Source organism: Mesoplodon densirostris, chromosome 11 (genome assembly GCF_025265405.1).
Source record: "Mesoplodon densirostris isolate mMesDen1 chromosome 11, mMesDen1 primary haplotype, whole genome shotgun sequence".
Lineage (NCBI taxonomy): Eukaryota > Metazoa > Chordata > Mammalia > Artiodactyla > Ziphiidae > Mesoplodon > Mesoplodon densirostris.
Window position 1 is genome coordinate 8,932,718 of NC_082671.1, and position 8,458 is coordinate 8,941,175.

Genomic DNA, 8,458 nt, shown 5'->3' on the forward strand with positions numbered 1-8,458 from the left:
TTCACTCCTCTTTAAGTTCTCTTTCATCAAGCTGCTTTTACCTTTGTTAGGAATTTTATATGTTTTTCTAATAGTGCTAGTATGTTTGTATTAGAATTGTTAGTGTTGTGTGGAGTCAAATAGATTTCAAGTGCTTTTTCCTCTTAGCCTTGTAGTCCTTATAATAACTGTGTGTGCGTCTGTCTCAGGAATATTTGACCCTGTTCAAAAGCCTTTCTTAAGACATTGGCTTCCACAACACCACATTTTTCAGGTTTCTCTTTTACCCAAAGGAAAGTCAGTTTTTCCTTGTATTTTGTTCTGTTAAAAGATAAACTAGTGGGAGGTACAAACTATTGAGTTTAAGATAGGCTCAGGGTTGTATTATACAACATGAGGAATATAGCCAATATTCTGTAATAACTGTAAATGGAAAGTAACTTTTAAAAATTGTACAAAATTTTTTTAAAACGGAAGTTTTTGCTTTTGTCAGGTTTTAATAGTCTCTGTCTCATAATAAATGAGTTTGGCCCATTCACATTATTGTGGAAAAAAAGTAAACTAAATATTAAAAATTGTAAGAGTTTATTTAGTTTAGGAGGAATAAATCAGGAGCTTGAGCTGAACATACACGCACTACTATATATAATATAGACAACTGGGACTTCCCCGGCAGTCCAGTGGTTAAGACTCTGCCTTCCAATGCGGGGGCGCAGGTTTGATCCCTGGTTGGGGAACTAAGATCCTGCATGCCTGCCATGCGGTATGGCCAAAAAAAAAAAAAAGAAAAAATTCAACAGTCCAGAGAGGACACCTTTGAAAAAATATGTACAAAAGCTACTGTGTGCTATTACACAGATCCTGGCCACATAAGGTCAGTCCACTTAAAACTCTTGAAAGCCCCCCAGTTGTCCACAGATTAAAATCTAAATTGCCATACAATTTACAAGGCCTTTCATGTTCTAGCCCATGTTTTACTTCTCCACCTTATCATTCTCTCAGGGTTTTGCTTATGCTCTGCTCTGTCCTCAACCTCATCCCAATTCCTGTGTGTCTACAGGCCCCACATGAGGGAGCATGTGCCCGCCTCTCCCTGTAGGCCCAACCCTCCCCCAACTCCTATGATGGTAACAGCAAATATTAAGAATGTGTCAGGCCGAGCATTTTACCTTCATTATGCCAGTTAATCCGAATAACCCTATGGGGTAGGTACCTTCATTTTTTTCTTTTACAGGTAGGGAAATTAAGGCACAGAGCTTAAAAGTAACTTGCACAGAGCCACATGGGCAACCGTGGTGGAGCCCTGGTAGGAGCCAGGCAGTCTGTCTTCAAAGTCCACCTTTTAGTCACTCCTGTGGTCTTCACTGAAATGTCATTTTTCCAGTGAGCAGCCCTGGTCCCTTAGTTCTAGGTGAAATGTCTTTCACATTGCTGCCTCAGGATTTGGACTTACCCTATCACATTGTCATTGTTGGTTTTCTTATCAGTCACCTGACCAGAATGTAAACTCCGTGAAAGAAAGGGGAACCTCTGTTGTTCAAGAGTGTCATTAGTGTGGTAGCATTTACTTTGTCTTGCCTGGGACCCACATTAGTAAATACACCTAGTAATATGTCCAGATAAATATTAATAGCTAAAAAGTTTCAGGAAAGAATTATTAGCTATTGCACAACGCATTCTAGTATTTTCTACACAGTTGGGGTTTTTTTGGTTTTTTTAAATGCTCCTGGAGACACACAATTTACTTCACTCTTCATTAATGAGTCAAGACAAAGCTTGAAAAGCACCAACCAAGTGCATTGCCTGGAGCAAAGTTGGTGCATCATAATATCTGTTTAATCATTCATTCATTCTTAAGTCACGTGGGCATGTATATTTCATACTCATATATAAAAAGTCAGAGTATTCAAAAAGAATGAGTACATTAGTTTTCAATTTTTTTTTATTTTTGTTCTTTTTTCCTCTCCCCTAAAACTTGTAAATTCTCCCTCTAATTTTGAAACAGCGAAGATAAACTTGGTGTTCCTGAATCCCAAAAGAGGTCAGAGAAGTTAATCCTAAAAGTAAAGGTCATGAGCAACATCTTTTCTATTGTCTTCTGACCCTCTAGGCAAGAACACTTTTAAGAATTTGTTATCTAAGAATGCAAGGCTTAAGAAACACTGCTATCCAAGGTGATAAAAATGACCCTGCCAATCCTTTTCAACTGCAAATTTATAGCTTTGGAGGGATGGAGAACTAGTTCTTGTTTTCTTTCCTGAAGCCCAGATATTAAGGGCAGTCTTTTAGATAAGATAGACGATTTAGACATTTAAGCATTAATATTTTATTTTCGTTGCCTTTGGAGAAAACAAAAAGATTCATAAATCTGTTATCCAGAAGAGAAGTTGTTCATGAACATTTACTTAAATTTTAAACTGCCAAACAAGAACATGTTTCTTAATCATAATTTACAAAATATTAAGTATAAGTTTTTATAAGTAATATTATTTTCTTTCACCTAATTTTAATTTACAAAGTTATTCAACTGTTTAAAAAATTTTTAAATTAGATTTACCCTGTCTAAATATATAATTGACTATTGCTGTGTGCTTATATTTATTTTTATTCCTAGATTCGGTTTTTTTTCTTATTTAATTAAATTAATTTATTTATTGGCCGTGCCAGGCAGCATGCGGGATCTTAGTTCCCTGACCAGAGATTGAAACCGTGCCCCCTGCAGTGGAAGACCGGAGTCTTAACCACTGGACTGCCAGGGAAATCCCCCTAGATTAGTTTTTACGAATGCCTAATACTTTGAGGCAAGCTATTCTGAGTATGGAAATCTGAGTATATAATTTATAGATTAAAGGTCAATTTCCTTGATAAGATTAAGAAGTCTCAATTCTTCAAATCCATTTTAATTATGAAAGAGAAATATTGATAACACCAAATATTCTAAGTCAGTGGCTGTCAGACTCTTTGAATAAAAAAAACTTCATCTCCCATTTCCCTCCCCCCAAAAATTTCCAAATATTTTTTCCCAGTAAAAACATTAATGAAAAAATACCACCACTTACGCTCACTATCATTTTATAAAGTATAAAAGAAAGACATGGGGACTTCTCTGGTGGCGCAGTGGTTGAGAATCTGCCTGCCAGTGGCACACGGGTTCGAACCCTGGTCTGGGAAGATCCCACATGCCGCAGAGCAGCTAAGCCCGTGCACCACAACTATTGAGCCTGTGCTCTAGAGCCCGGGAGGCACAACTACTGAATCCCGCGCGCCTAGAGCCCGTTGTTCTCCGCAAGCAAGAGAAACCACCGCAATGAGAAGCCCGCACACCGCAACGAAGTGTAGCCCCCCACTCGCCGCAACTAGAGAAAGCACCCACACAACAAAGACCCAACGCAGCCAAAAATAAATAAGTAAATTTATTTTTAAAAAAAGATGTTCTCAAATTAAGTTATAGGTCAGATCAGAAAAGACAGTTGGTAGTCATATGACAAATATTTACATATGAACATATGCATATGTGTTTGTATACATAAATGTACTAGACCAATCTTTTCCTGTTGAATATGGATTAAAAATTTGGCCATATTGTAAAAAACCTTAAAATGTGCATATTCTTTGACCCAACAATTCCGTTTCTAACAATTTTTCTATAGAAGTACTCAGATAAGTGCCCGAAGATATATCCGTTTCTTTACTAAACAAATAATATTTACTTATTTATTATATTTATTGTGTACTGACTGTCTTACCCCAATAGAATGTAAGTTTGAGGTCAGGGTGTTTTTTTTTTAAAGTATTATTATTTATTTATGTATTATTTATTTATGTATTTATTTATTTTGGCTGCGTTGGGTCTTCGCTGCTACACGCGGGTTTCTCTAGTTGCGGCGAGCGGGGACCGCTCCTCCTTGTGGTGCGCGGGCCTCTCATAACGGTGGCTTGTCTTTGTTGCGGAGCACAGGCTCTAGGCATGTGGGCTTCAATAGTTGTGGCAGGCGGGGGCTCAGTCGTTGTGGCTTGTGAGCTCTAGAGCACAGGCTCAGTAGTTGTGGCGCACGGGCTTAGTTGCTCCACAGCATGTGTGATCCTCCCGGACCAGGGCTCGAACCCGTGTCCCCTGCATCGGCAGGCAGACTCCCAACCACTGTGCCACCAGGGAAGTCCCAAGGTCAGGGGTTTTTATATGTTCACTTATATATTTCAAATGCTTAAGACAATGCACAAATATTTGTTCAACAGATGAATGAAATTATTAGCATGTTGGAAGTTATATGCTATGGACAAAATAGAACAGGGTAAAGGAGACTGCAAGTTGTGGGAGACAGGAACAAGTTAGAAATTAAAATAGATGATAGAATGTTAGAGAGAAGCTCTAAGATGAGGGTGAGGAAGGTGTAAAGACTTGAAGGAGGTGAGGATATCGAGCGAGAATTTCCCCAGCAGAGGGAACAGTAAGCGCATAAAGGATTGGAGTAGCAGCAAAACCAGTCTGGTTGGAGCAGAGTGAACAAGTGGCAAAATTAGTAGCTGATGTAACTGATATGATCTCCTTGACAATGACTTTTCTTCTGACTGAGACAGAGAGCCAGGGAAGGGTTTTGAGCAAATGAGTAATGAGTTAACTGATCTTCTTAAAGCATTGTTGGGACTTCCCTGGTGGTCCGGTGGAAAGACTCCGCACTTTCACTGCAGGGGGTGCACGGGTTTGATCCCTGATGGGGGAAGTTCCCACATGCTGCACAGCTTAAAAAAAAAAAAAAGGAATTGGACTGATGTGTTGAGAACAGATTGGTGGGGATGAGGATGGGCCAAGGCTGGAAGCAGAGATCATTTTAAAGGTTATGGCATAATTCAGGTGAGAAATAATAGTGTCTCAGATTAGGGTGGTAGCAGTGAAGGACAGATTCTGAATATATTTTATAGATAGAACCAGCAGAATTTCCTGATGACTTGAATATGAGGTAGAAGGGAAAGACAGGAGTCAAGGATAATTCCAAGGCTTCAGCCTGAAGAACTGGAGGAACAGGGTTGGCATTAGCTGAGGTAGACAAGCCTGCAAGTGGTGATGCAGGATGAGGTATGTAGATGAGAAATTCTATTTTGGACAATATAAACTTTTATTTTTATTTTTAAAAATAAATTTATTTATTTATTTTTGGCTGCATTGGGTCTTCATTGCTGTGCACGGGCTTTCTCTAGTTGTGGTGAGCGGGAGCTACTCTTCGTTGCGGTGCGCGGGCTTGTCATTGTGGTGGCTTCTCTTGTTGCAGAGCATGTGCTCTAGGCACACGGGCTTCAGTAGTTGTGGCACGTAGGCTTGGTAGTTGTGGCTCGCGGGCTCCAGAGCGCAGGCTCAGTAGTTGTGGCGCTCGGCCTTAGTTGCTCTGTGGCATGTGGGATCCTACCGGACTAGGGCTCAAACCCGCGTCCCCTGCATTGGCAGGCAGATTCTGAACCACTGCGCCACCAGGGAAGTCCCCTCAATTTAAATTTTAACAGATGAATAATCCAAATGAAAAATGGGCAAAAATATTTCTAAAAGAAGTTTAAATAGCCATGAAGCATATGAAAAATTGTGAATTATGTTAAAAGTTCAGTATATTAAGTGAAAACAATTATGCATTTCTCCTTAATGGATTAGGAAAAACAAAAATAATACTGGTGGGCTTCCCTGGTGGCGCAGTGGTTGAGAGTCCGCCTGCCGATGCAGGGGACACGGGTTCGTGCCCCGGTCTGGGAAGATCCCACATGCCGCGGAGCGGCTGGGCCCGTGAGCCATGGCCGCTGAGCCTGCGCGTCCGGAGCCTGTGCTCCGCAACGGGAGAGGCCACAGCAGTGAGAGGCCCACGTACCACAAAAAAAATAAAATAATAATAATAATAATAATAATAATACTGGTGAAACACCATTTTGTGTGGTGGGGAAAAATGGTACTTAGTGTAGTGTTAGAGGGCTCTGCAATGAGTGCTGTATTATTTGAGAAGATTGACGTGTCATATTACAAAATAAAGACAAACAGAACTGATAAGAGTCTTAAGCACAGCACAGGGGAGGAAAAGTTTTCCTTGAAACTCTTATGGTCTCTGGCTGTGTCTTTCTTTTTTTGTTTTGTTTTGTTTTTTGCGGTACGCGGGCCTCTCACTGCCACGGCCTCTCCCGTTGCGGAGCACAGGCTCCGGACGCGCAGGCTCAGCGGCCATGGCTCACGGGCCCAGCCTCTCCGCAGCATGTGGGATCCTCCCAGACCGGGGCACGAACCCTTGTCTCCTGCATCGACAGGCGGGCTCTCAACCACTGCGCTACCAGGGAAGCCCTGGCTGTGTCTTAAAATTAAACTGACAAAGACAGATTAATAGGAGAAAAGCATACAAATTTATAAATCAATGTTTCATGTGAGGGAACTCCCTGGCGGTCCAGTAGTTAGAGCTCTGCACTTCCGCTGCAGGGAACACGGGTTGGATCCCTGGATGGGGGATCCCTGCATGCCTCACAAGGAGACCAAAAAAAAAAAAAGTTTCATGTGACACGGGTGTCTTCATAAGGAAATGAAGACCCAAAGAAACAGTTAGACCTGAGTATTTTTATGCTGTTTGAGGGCAGTCCTGTAGAAATAAGATAATTTAAGGAGTATGAGGTCAGTGTAGGAAACTGGGGGAATTTAACAAGGCCTGTTAGGATTCTTCTGGGTGTTCCTTTGTCATCGGAGATAAGGATGCCCCTCTCCTCTGGGTCTAAAGAGGGCATTTCTAACATGAGGGTCTTATGACCTATTTCAGGGAAGAAGGGTGGGGCAAGGTCAGAGTGACCTTCCTGCTTCTTCCCTTTGCTTTTTTTTTTTTTGGCCGCGGCACCCGGCTAGTGGGATCTTAGTTCCCCAGCCAGGGATTCAACCCGGGCCCTCGGCAGTGAGAGTGTGGCGTCCTAACCACTGGACCGCCAGGAAATTCCCTGCTCTTTTCTCAAATTTCTTTAGCTTACAACATTCAGTATGGCCAAGGTGACATATTTTGGGGTACTGTGTCATGAAACTCATCACCAGATAGCAACTTATAAATAGTATATAGGATATAACTTAAGTACATGTAAATGACTTATAGTAACTGTTGAGATGTGGACAACACTCGTTGGAAGTGTTAATATACCTAATGAATAAGTAAGAGGCTCCTGAGACACAGAGTTCATTAGATACACTAAATATGAGTAAGTTAGTAACCTATAAGTCATATTAAAGATGACGGAAAAAATGGAATATATGATGGAACAAACAAAAGTGGTACTTATAGGGAATTCCCTGGCGGTCCAGTGGTTAGGACTCCACGCTTCCACTGCAGGGGGCATGGGATTGATCCCTGGTCAGGGAACTAAGATCCCATGCCTCACGGTGTGGCCAAAAAGGAAAAAAATGAAAAATAAAAACCAAAAGTGGTACCTATAGTTGAAGGGGATGGAAAGACCAAGTATGAATAGAAGTCGTGCCAACTCTAGGTGGACAGCTGTGTCATCCCCCAATTGGTAACCCATTGATGACACTCATTATGTTTCCATCCTGTTCCCACTTGTGCTCTGCCCTAGCAGGCTAAGTGGCAATCATAGCTGTGGGCAGATGTACTTCCTCCTGTATCTCTCTGACAGAGCAGGTATATGACGTTCCAGGCATCTGCTGTGCCCCCTTGTTCAAAACTCAACTCTGGTCCTCATAAATATACATCAATGGAAAATGCTGATGTGGCAGAGAGGGGCAGTGAGAAACAAGACACGAACGTTGAATAACCCAGGCGTCAGGTAGCATGGTCCTTCCACTCTACTTTACACCTCATTTTAAGTATGTTAACCCACTCCATCTCTTTTCCCTTGATTCTCACTGTGTTTCAAATTGATTTAAGAAGTGCCGTTGGAGCATCTTCATTTGGTTTGTGACCCTTTCATTTCTACAGCCTCTTGGATGGCACGACTGGTAGTGTCTTTGGAGGCTACCATTGCATCTAGTTACTACCCCCCACCACAGGATGTACGTTAATTAATTAATTGATTGATTGATTGATTGATTGATTATTTTTTTGACCAAGCCGCGTGGCTTGCGGTATCTTAGTTCCCCGACCAGGGATTGAACCTGAGCCCTCAGCAGTGAAAGTGCCGAGTCCTAACCAGTGGACGGCCAAGGAATTCCCTCGAAGAACCTTTTAGATTATATGTCAAAATATTAGCCTTATACAGGATTTATAAAACAACTTCAAGTATTCCCATGAAAATCCTACTTCTAGGCATTTACACTAAAGTCAAACATATGAAATGATGTGTAAAAGATGGTTTACTCCAGCATTGTTCATAATTGTGAAAATTGCTTAAAAAAAAAAAACCCAAAATCTAAACGTCCGCTGATAATTACTACCTTATTTAGGGCTGTTGGTCCTGGAAAAAGAAAAAACTTCAAACTAAAGGAATTGCAATGAATGGAGAGAACAATGCTAAGGACAGAGCTGAC